The sequence below is a fragment of the Sarcophilus harrisii genome, chromosome 2 (genome assembly GCF_902635505.1).
Source record: "Sarcophilus harrisii chromosome 2, mSarHar1.11, whole genome shotgun sequence".
Taxonomy (NCBI): domain Eukaryota; kingdom Metazoa; phylum Chordata; class Mammalia; order Dasyuromorphia; family Dasyuridae; genus Sarcophilus; species Sarcophilus harrisii.
The window spans coordinates 133,775,651-133,787,812 of NC_045427.1; the positions used below are offsets into that span (position 1 = coordinate 133,775,651).

General features: G+C 35.1%; 1 pseudogene; it reads right to left on the reverse strand.

Annotated features, from left to right (window-relative positions):
• Positions 1-11,288: 11,288 nt before the first annotated feature.
• Positions 11,289-11,912, reverse strand: LOC100934138 (annotated as a pseudogene).
• Between the last annotated feature and the right edge of the window lie 250 nt (positions 11,913-12,162).

The following is a 12,162-nucleotide window of genomic DNA, read 5'->3' on the forward strand; positions in this document are numbered from 1 at the left end:
TGAACTAAATTATCTTTCCCTGAAACCTTCCTCTCTAACTTCAGTTCTCCTGTTGAGAGAATCACTATCCTGCCAGTCACCCAGACTCACAGCAATCATCCTTTACATCTCACTTTCTTACCCTTTACATCCAATCAGATGTCAGGGGATTATTTCTAACTTGAAAACATCTCCTTTACAAGTTCTTTTCTCGTCTGACATTGGTGTTATCCTTGTACAGATCCTCATCAACTCACACCTAGACCAGTTTAGCAGCCTGGAGGTTGGGTTCTCTGCTTCAAGTCTCTCATCATTCCAGTCTGTCCTTTACTCTGCTACCAAATATATCTTGCAAAAGTGAAGGTTTTATCCTGTCATCCCCTTACTCAAAAAAGCTTCAGTGGTTCACTATTATGTCCAAGATCTTTTTTTGGTTTTGACTTTTAAATTTTTTCATAACATTGCCCCTTTCTATCTTCTCAGTCCTCTCACAATTTTCTCCACTCTGTGTACAATATCCTTTGTCAATCAAAGCTCTTCATAACCTAGCCTCCTTGTTAATTCTATTCTTCCTACATCTTAATCCTTACCACATACTTTTTAATCCAGTGACACTGGACTTCTGCTCTTCAGCAAAGAAGATACTTCATCTCTTGGATGCAAGTATTTTCTCTGGCTGTCCCCCATTGCTGGAATACTTCCCTTCCTCATTGACTTCCACCTTCCTATTGAGTTTCCTAACTTCTTTAAATCTGTACCATTCTTTACCATTCAGTGACGCTGACATCCTTGATGTTTTTCACATAAGATACATCATTTACCAGCTCTGTTTAATTCCACTGGCTATGATCTATGTTCTACTTGAAAGCTCTACTTTCTTCTTACCTCATTTTTTCTTCTCCCTCATTTTCTTCAAGTCTCAGCTAAAATCCATTCTTCTAAAAGGGCTTCACTTAATGCTAGTGTCTTACCTATGAAATTAACTTCCATCTATCCTGCATATACATGTATGTATATATATTATGTTCATAAGTATTTTGCCTGTTTTCTTTCTCATTAAAATATGATCTTTAGGGTCTTTCAGGTGTCTTAAACTGGATGTTCAATAGACATCTTAAGCTAAATATCTACTAAAGAGAGCTCATCTTTCTCCCTAAAGCTTCCCTGCTTCCACTTTCCTTATTACTATAGAGGAGAATACCATCTCCTAGACTCTCAGATTCACAACTTAGAATTTATCCTTAGCTCCTCTCTATCTTTTACATAAACCCTTTTATCCAATCTGTTGCCAAGGCCTATTGTTTTCATTTTTGCAATACCTCTCAAATGATTCTTCAGTCCTCTGGTTTCAGCCTTCACCTAGACTATTGCAATAACCTGCTGGTGGTCATTAAAGTGATTTTCCTAAGTGTAGGTTCACTCATATTACCCATACTCAATAAACTTCAGTGACTCTTTCTTGCCTCCAAAATCAAACACAATATCCTCTGTCATTCAAAGCCCTTCATAATCTAGCCTTCTCATTCTTTCTATTCTTCCAACACCTTAATCCTCACCATATACTTTTTGATCCAATGACACTGGACTTCTTGCTCTTCCATGAAGAAGATACTCCATTTCTTGGATCCAGGTGTTTTTTTCTGGCTGTCCTCCATTCATGGAATACTTTCTCTCCTCATTTACCTCCTCCTCCCTACTGAGTTCCTTAGCTTCTTTAAATCTCAAACTAATATTCCATGTTTTACAAAAAGCCTTTTCCAACTCCTCTTTGTTCTAAGACCTTCTTTCTGTTAATTTTTTTGTCTTGTAAAAAGCTTGTACATATTTGTTTATTTGTTGTTTCTTCCATTAGATTATGAGCTCTATGAGGACAAAGACTACCTTTTGCCTCCTTTTATATTCTCAGCACTTAGTATAGTGTCCAGCACATACTAGGTGCTTAATAAATATTGATTGCTTGATTAAGAGCAAGAACTGTTTTTTCTTTTCTTTGTATCCCAAGTACTTAGCTCAGTGCCTATACATAATAAATATTTGTTGACTGATTCATAAAAATATGCTTAACAAAGGTATCTACCACTGTAATCAAGAAGATACAATACAGATATATTGAAGAAGGATTATTTAATCTGTGAATGATTAAGTCTCTCTCCAATGTTCCTATTTATAGATGGTATTGGATAAATCAATTCAAGTTTCAGAACATGGTAGCATTTCCTTGACAAGATCTGTAATTATTCAAAAGGGTTTGGCCTATCTATCTCTACAGAAAAGATCAAGCCTATTGCTCTGATTTCAACATCATGTATTATGGATGGACTCTCCATAAAGCTTATATGTATATGTATATACGTATAGAACAAACAATACAGATGGAAAATGAGCTGAGCCCAGAGCTGATCAAGAAAAGAGTGAGATAAATTGCTTTCAGAAAAATGCTAAATTGCTTTACTGACCCTAATTATGTGGCAAAATCAAAAACCCATCTTTTCAATATAAGCATTTTACCAGTGTTGCCATGTAGCAATGAGAAATGGAATACCATTGACCCTGAAGAACTAAAAATGAATATGATAGTACACAGAAGGTAATGGAAAGACACATAGTAGGTGACAGCAGGTTTCTAGATATAACCAAAGAGGAACTCCAAAGAACAAAAGGGATAAAGGATGTCATGGGTTCAAGCAGCAAGAGCCATAAGTGACAAATAGCCAGTTTCTATAAACTTTGGAAAGAAGGTGAAGAAGAATAATTACACCAGAGATAGGAAAGCCTAGATAGGCTATGATCACCATCAGTGGAGATTGATGAGATCCAGATCCATATATGTACTAGGGAAAACTGTTGTTTTCACTTACATTTTTTCAATAGCCATCCTCATTGTCCTCCCAGAGAACTATCACTTAATGAGGAATTAAAATGATGGGGGTGGGTAGAAATCAGCAAAACTAACATTTTAAAAGAATTTGTCCTTACATAGTTCCCCCTCTCTGCAAAGAAGCAGGGAGACATGCCTTCTCATAGCTTTTCATTGGAACAAAACTTATTCAATAAAATTTTATAGACTTCAGTTTTAATTGTTTTGTTGTTTTTTATATTTACATTATTATAGTCACTGTGTAGGTTGTCCTCTTGGTTCTGCTTACTTCCTTTTGCATCATTTCATATAGATTTTCTATACTTCACCATATTGATCCTATTCCTTGTTTCTATCAGTATAGTGATATACTTTTGAGTACAAAAGTATATCACTATACTGATAAAATAGCTATTTTCCACTCAATGGACATTTAATTTGCTTTCAGCTCTTTGATGTTACACAAAGTATAGCTATAAATATTTTGTTACACATTGGTCCTTTTTTGTATCAGTGACTAGTAGATTCTCTGGATCAAGAATTATGGGCAATAAATATCTATTACTATTTTAGGAAATGTGCCTTGTAATTATAGCTTTTAAGCTTGATATTAAATGAACAATAGTACTAAATAAATAATTGTTGCTTTATTGATTTATATATTTATATGTATGTAAAACTCTGAATAATTGATGCTTTTGCTTCTTTGAAGAAGTCATTTATTAAATAAATGCCTACTGTGTGCCCAGTACTCTAGTAAGTGCTAGAGATACAAAGAAAGGAAAAAGACAATATCTTCTTTCAAGGCAGAAGCAGAATCTGATCTGAATTTTGAAAAAATAGGTAGAATAAAAACAGGTAATTATGAAGCAGGAAACATTTTGGTTCTGAGCGATTGTGCATTTATATAATAACTAATATGCACCAGGCACTGCTAAGAACTTTTATAAATATTATCTCATTTATGAGGGAACTGAGGTAAACAGAGGTAAAGAGGTTAAGTAACCTGCCCCGAGTCACAGAAACTAAAATTGGAGGTCAGATTTGAATTCAGTTCTTCCTTTTTCTTGCCTTTAAAAATACAAATTTTATATAGTATGGCTCTCTGAGAGGGAGAAAGGAAATTATATTGGAGATAATTGTGATGGTGTATAAAAAAGAAGACATCAATAAAAACTTATTTTGTGTGGGTGTGGGTATCTGTGTGTCTGTATGTATATGTGTTGTAAAGAGAGGTCACAGCCAGAAATAACTATGAAGTGACTAGGAAAATATTAACACCATAACAACACTGCCACCATGACAACAACCAAAAATCATGACAAGAAGTATGATTGGGGAGAGGGACAAATGATGAGTTTGGTTTTGGAGATGTTGGCAATTGGAAGTAGTTGTGATGTGGGACTAAAGTTAAGAAGAGAGAAGCTGCTATAGATTTGGTAATTATCTGCCTAGGGTGACTGAAGTCACAGGATTAGATGAGATCAGTTAAGAAAAGTGTGAAAAGAGAAAAGAACCAAAAATAGAGGATTGAAGAATGTCTACAATTAGGGGTTAGAAAGACAGTAAAGCAGAGAAAAGGCATTATCAAAGAGGTATTGAGAGAAATAGGAGGCAGCTAGGGTCAACAATGGTAAAAAGGTATAAAGGGAACAAAGAGGATAAACATTTAGAAAACATTAAGGGCTCAAGAAGAGGAGTATAGGCTGTGGAAACCTGCTCTGAATGATGCTGTAGAGCATTGACAAGATGAACAGAGGATTGCCTATAGGGGATTAAATATAGATACTGGATCTGTATTTCAATGATAAAGGGCAAAGAAACTCCCTTAACTAATGAAAGTGGCACCTTCTCTGTATTTTATGGTCTTAGGCTGGGTGAGGGGACAGAGGGTACCTGCCATGGGGGTATGATAATGATGTTGGAGGTAAGACCAGAGCACTAGTTGATGGCAGTTGGAGAAATGCACTTCTTCAGTGCAGGTGATTGAGAATGATAATTCCAGATCATGGAGTCAGCAAGAGAGTTACACTTTGACTAACCATTTGTCTTTGCATATTGTATCTAATGTCAGAAGTCACAAGACTAAGACATAAGAAAACAGATCTGGAAAAATGAAATTGCTTGTGCCACGAATGGAATTTCACTGGTCTAGTGAGTGTTTTCTGTGTAATTCTTCTGTTGTTTTGAGGGAAACAGGAACAAATTCAAAGGACTTGGGGACAAAAGCATGATTCTATACAAGCAAATTCTGGATTTGGACTTCCAGGTGTTTAATTACAGTATTAATATTGTTCAAATGATAATAATAATGTTAGCTAGAATTTATATTACCCTTTAAGATTTGCAAAGCACTTTTCATATGAACTCATTTGATGCTTATAAAATCCCTCGGGACTAGATGCTATTATTACTCCTATCTTTTAGTTCAGGAATTAGAGTATAAACATCAAGTGCTTAAGTGAACCCTGAAAATAGTTTAATAATAATAATTATTATTATAGCAAGCAATCATATAAAACCTTAATGTTGGCAAAGCATTTTACAAATGTTATTTCATTTGATCTTCACAACACCAGCAGAAAAATACCCACTATACAGTTGAAAAGATAGAGACTGAGAGAGGTAAGGAATTCACATTCAATATTGCAAACCCAGTAAGTGTCTTAGGCATAAGGAGAATTCAGGCTTTCCAGACTCCAAGGCCAATGTTCCATCTACTATGCCTTTAACCTGCCCCAAGTAATTATCTGCTGGTCTGATAGGAGAGACCCCAGGTGAGCAGAAATGTAAGCAATAATTGATTATCTATGAGGGGGAAATGAGCAAAAGTTTCCACAATAAACAATGTGCCATTTTTAAATGAGAGACCTGATTGGAGCATGAGTTCTAGAATCTAGATTACTATTTTCTCAGACTCTCAAAGCTAAAGAGTCCTATCACTGAGTAGAACAAACACATTATGAGAACTCAATCTAACAGGCCATCAATGAAAGTGGTCATAATCACAGCTGACATTTCCTATAGCACATTATATACTTGCTCTCATTTAAACCTCTAGATAATAGATATATTAAAATGGATAGATAGAAGATAGAACATTTTTAAGTGTTTATTATGTGCTCTGTGCTAAGTGCTTGTGCTACAAATAAAAACAATCAAAAGAGGAACTTATATTCTAATAAAGGAAGACAAACCATAACCTTCAGTCTTGCATCTCCAACTGCTTATTGGAACATTATTATTATATAGATATATCTATCTATAATATGTCCAATGTAGATGAAAGTAAACTTAGTAGGAAAGGTTCTAGCAGCTGGAGAAATGAGGAAAAGGAATCCAACATAACATTTCCATTAAGGAGAGCATTCAAGCCATAAGGGACAATCTTTGCAACTGCTCAATGTTTAGAGATGCAATATCCTGTTCAAGGAATATCAAGTAGGTAAGTGTAACTGGATTGTAGAGTTTGTGATAATAATTGCAGTTGACATTTCCATAAAACACTACTTGTTTGCTCTCATTTAAGCCTGACAGAGACAGACAGAAAGACATAGAGAGATAGACAAATCGATGATAATTTGATTGACAGATAGATTAGATAGATAGATAGATAGATCGATAGATAGAGGGAGAGAGGGAGAAGATTTTTTGAGTGCTTACAATGCACCACTCTCCTTAAACAAGTCACTTAACTCTGTTTGCCTCAATGTTCTCTTCTGCAAAATGAGTGGGAGAAGAAGTCAAATTGCTCCAGTATCTTAGCCAAAAAAAAAAAAAAAAGCCTAAAAGGATCATAAAGAATTGCACATGAGTGAAACAATTCAACAACAAAAATGTGTCATTCTCCGTGGTAAGTATTTGGGCTACAAATTGGTTGATTTGGTCATTGTTGTTCGTATTACAAGAGGACTATGTTAGGGTCCAGTTACAGTGTATTTAGCTGTGGTTGATCAGACAATACAGACTCTGCCGTGGGTAGAACACAAATAGTCCCTATGAACATTTGGGATAGATTTCCTAATTTTGCGCATCTCACATTTGTTTTGGATTAATTCAATGCTTCTTTGCTCATAGAGCACAGCACCTTCTCTGATAGGAGTACATGATACTGGGGGGGTCCTCCACCAGTATCCCATGTCATACAATTAATTCTTAAGAGAGAACTTGAGAATGTCCTTGTATTCTTTTTTCGGACCACCTTGTGAGCACTTGTCCTGTGTGAGTTCTCCATAAAATAATTTTTTTGGCAAATGAACAAATAAAAACAAACAAAATAGTCCATGTATTTAAGGAATTTGCATTCTATTGAGGGATGACAAGACAAGGCTTTCAGTCTTTCATCTCCATCTGGTTTTTGTAGCTTTCAAATTGGATACCTTGTAGGCAGCTCAAATCCAACATGTTCAAAATAGAAGTCATTTTTTTTCCCCAAAAACCCTGCTATATTCCCATCTTCTCTATTATTGTCAAGGGTGTCACCATCCTCTGCTTTGCAATCTCAGTGACATTTTTAACTCTGCATTTTCATTTACTTCATATATCCAATCAGTTACCAACTCTTAACATTTCTATTTTCTAAAAATTTACCAGTCAGTCAAGCATTTGTTAAGTACCTACTATGTACATCAAGAACTTGGGGAAGAAAGTGTTTTTTTTAATTTGTTTGTTTTTTAATTGCTCACAGTCTAATTAAGGAAGAAAACATTTAAACTATTACACACAAGACACATATAAATGTGATAAATTAGAGATAATCCATGAAGGGAAGACATCAAGGAGTATCAGGAAAAGTTTCTTACAAAAGGTAGAATTTTAATTTTTTTGTTTTTTCTTTTTTTCTTAAATCTTTCATTTTATTTTTTTCAATAGTATTTCACTTTTCCAAATGCATGCAAAGATAACTTCCAACACTCATCTCTGCAAGATTTTGTGTTCCAAATTTTTTTCTCCTCCTACTTCCTTCTAAGACAAGCAATCCAATAGAAGTTATACATGTACAATCCCTTTAAACAATCTTCCACATTTGTCATGTTGTACAAGAAAAAAAAAATAGATCAAAAGGGGAAAAAAGCTACAAGAAAGAAAAAACAAACAAACAAAAAAGAAAAAAGGTAAAAATACTCTGTTTCAATGCATATTCAGTCTCCACAGTTTTCTCTCTGAGTATTGAAGGACCCTTTTCTCCAAGTCTGTTGGAATTATCTTGGATCACTGCATTGCTAAGAAGAACTAAGTCTATCATAGTTGATCATGACATAATTTTGTTGTTACTGTATACAATGTTCTCCTGGTTCTGCTCACTTCACTCAGCATAAGTTCATGTAAGTCTTCCCAGGCTTTTCTGAAGTTCTCCTGCTCACTATTTCTTACATAACAATAGCATTCCATTATATTCATTTGCCATAACTTATTCAGCCAATCCCCAGCTGATGGGCAGCCACTGCCACAAGAAAAAGAGCCTGTTATCAACATTTTTACACTAGTGGGTTCCTTTCCCTTTCCTGATCTCTTTGGAATGCAGACCCAGTAGAGACACTGTTGGATCAAAGGATATGCACATTTTGATAGTCCTTTGGGCATAGTTCTAAATTGTTCTCCAGAATAGTTGGATTCTTTCATAACTCCAGAAAGGTAGCATTTTAGCTAAGACCTCATACTTTATCTAAAGAGAAACTTGTGCATTAATTTACTTGTTAAAGAGTAAAATATGAGAAATTTTATGGTTTTAGCTCTACCCTTCCGATTGGCCAATGCTGTTGTCTTCTCCTCCTTTTGATTTTCCCCCCTACTTATTCTATCATTCCTTTGTTTTGTGTTTTTAAAGAAAAAAACTGGAAGAATTAACTCTTTTGCTTCATGTAGTTTTCATTTATGATTTCTTCAAATATAGCTCTGGAAAACCAAGCTTGATAAAGTTTATTGGGATTCAAATGGAGTTGTTTGACTATTCATTTAAACCCAAATCACTCTAGTTGTCATTAATTGGCTAATAATTGGTCTCAGCTCAAGCTTCAGTTGTGCATTGTCTAGGTTTTAGTGGTTAGGAATGAATAGAAATAGCAACTATTTCTGTTTGGGCCAGAAATTCTGAAAGTCTCCCCCCTCCCAGATTGAATCTTTTGTAAAGTCAGACTGGCCATCTTTTGCCTCATTTCCAGCCTATACTTTAATCACTGAATGGGTGTTGACTCAGACAAACTGAGATCTGGGAAAGACTTTAGCTTACAGAGGCCAGAATCTCCCACTGAATCCAGGTACAAGTAATCTTGACTTATGACTTGCCACTGGACCACCATGAAGAGTGAAGCTGATGATTTCACTTACACTCAAATCCAATTCACTTCTGAGTCAGGACATCACCTTCCTGATGTGATTGGTTTTCAAGAACTAGTAATTAATAGCAACAATCTGTTCCCTAAACCAACCCTGCTCCTGGTTTGTTTTTCTCTCTCAAGCATTTCTCTTCACATTTGTGTATTAGTTCATGTACATTTGTGTAGCTTCCTCCACTAAATCCCTTTCAAATGGATCCTGATATATAAAGAGCCAAAGTATGTGTTTATATCCCATTTTGGCCATATCTTACTGCTGTGACCCTGGGTAATCCATATAATCACTAAATCTCAAAGCAAGAAGAGACTTCAGATATCAACTGTGTCGATCTATATTTAAACAAGAATTCTATCTACAATATCTTTTTTTGGAGGTAATTGAGATTAAGTAACTTTCACAGGATCATATAGATAGTAAGAGTCTAAGACCATATATGAACTCACATTCTCCTGCCTCCCATTCACTCCAATTTTTGCCCTCCTTCAACAAGCACATATGCAAGCACAGGCAAATACGTGCAAATAACATATGCACACATACACACATGGAGTCATCTAGCCTTTAACTTGAGTGATGGAGTATTCAGGATTTCTCAAGACAACTCTCATTCTATTTTTGAATAGCTCAAATTTTCAGGAAGCTTCATTTGTACCAAAACTAAATTTGTTACATTGCTACTATTAACCATTGCCCTTAATTCTGCCCAAAAGATCAGCTCAATGAAGAAACAATTAAATATGTCAACTTGAAGTCAGTTATAACTGTGTCTTTTTAGTCTTTTCACTAAGCATCTTTAATTTCTTTCCTGTGGAACCCATTCTCACCATCTTCCTCTGGACATGCCCCACTCTGTCTCTTACAAAATATAGTGCTCAGAACTGAACATAATATTAAACATGTATCACCATTAGTGGAATTATCACTTCCCTCCTTCATTATTGTTATACTCCTATTAATACAGCCCAAGACCTAGTTAACTTTGACTATCATATCACTTTGTTTTCTACATATTGAGCTTGCAATCCATTAAAAACTCTATGTCTTTTTCACATGAACCTATCCATGCTTTTCCTTTCTTGTGATTGGATAGTTAATTTTAAAAAATACATTGTACTAGTGCCTTTTGTGTTAACATCATAATCAATTTATATACATTGCATACATTGAAATTTTTCTTCTCTGTTAATATTTCTTATGTCTCCATGAAATCATTGTTCTCTCTTTAATTCATTCTAATTTTCAGGAGTTCAAGTCTCGAGTAAGGTTTATAACCACCACCTATTTTAAGATGTTTATGATAAAGAATATCTATTTCCTCCCTAGATATTCTGTTTTGTAGCTTTTGTTTCATCTCTTGTCTGTACTATTCAATTCCTCTAGTCCTGTTTATTTTCTCTGAAGCTATAATTGGACTTATAAATTCAATCTATTTTGGGGGGGTTGTCTTCTGGACTTCTCTAAGTCCAATGTATTTCTTTGTTGTCTTTTGTATTTTGTTGTTTTTTTTTTTTCTCTTTGCTCATATCTTCAGCTTTAGTTTCTGGATTGAGGATTTGTGATTCAGACAAATTCTGCTTCGATACTCCTGAATGATGTTGGTAGGCTGTGTTTGCTTCTGATTCAGTGGTTAAGATTAGGCCATATTTTCTGCAGGAAGTAAGTGCCTGGCCTTATCTCTTGCTTTGGTTCAGGGGCAGTTTGTCTAAATTCTAGGTTAAATTATGACTATCTTTTTGGGGGGGTTGTTTGGATATTGGTTTGGGATTGAGACCTCTGAATCACCTTTGCTTCACTGGATGTCCCCATTTTCTGTTACAGCCCTGATCTTTCATTTCTTTTAACTCATCTTCATCCCGTGTTTTCACAGGATTTTGGTGATCTTTTTGTGCAGCCTTAGACTAGATGGAGATTTTTACACTGCCTTGGTTTTTCTTTATCATTGTTCTTTCTGGAGTATTTTTGTGAGGCAGAGGAAGATTTAAATGTGTTTTATTTTAGACAATCTACATGACATGTTTTTAAAAGACAATGTTTCTATTCCAGATAAATCAAGGTTAAAAAAAAAAACAATAGAATTCAAGATGACATCAGTCAAAGTTTGTTGTTTAGATCTTGTTTAGATGACAAAAAGCAGCAGACAATTGTGATGACAAGGTGATCCAAAGTAATTAGCTGAATTAAATATTTCTATTTGTAAGCCATCCTTAAAGAAATTCACAAATGGGGTCACACCATTCTCACAGAAGTCCAAGGGAGCCACCATGCTGTCTAGATTCATGTTTTCATCTTTGAAGAACTTAAAGTTTTTTAAATTAGCAAGAATGTGTTTGATTTATTCTATAGCTCCCATCATAAAAAAGTATTCTGTCTTTTATTCTTCAAGTTTGCCTTTCATTGATTTCATGTAGTGTTTAATGTACTTTTTGTAAGATTTTCTTGTGAAACTATTTTCTTACAGATGATGGTTCATTACTATGAATATAGTGGCACCTGTTCCTTCACCCCTAAGACCTTCAGCAGAGGTATTCCCATTGATAAGTGAATCATCAATGGTATCCTTTGTACTACTAATCATTTCCCCCTATATAGCCAAGCACAGCTCATTCACAATCTCCTAAATCTTGTTTATGATAAAGAACATTTCATCATGGTTGATGAGGTCCTGGCAGCTGATTATGGCAGCAGAAAGAGGAAGACCGAGCTGCTTCGTGTTATGAGTATGATGCAGTTGGAGAGGCATTTGGGGACAGGGAAGGGAGTAGAAAAGTTTTCTAGTGCATTTTGAAAGCTTTATTAGAAATTTGTTGGAAAACTGGACTGCTCTAAGTCCTTAGCCTGCCCTCTTCTCACACTCCTTGAACCCTTTCTTATAAAAAAAAGAACAAAAATATCTGTTTCAGTGTCCATATCTAACAATGTTTACAGCATTTTATCCCAATAGTTTTCCACCTCCCTCCATGAAAAATTAAGGTAGGATAAATCATTAACTA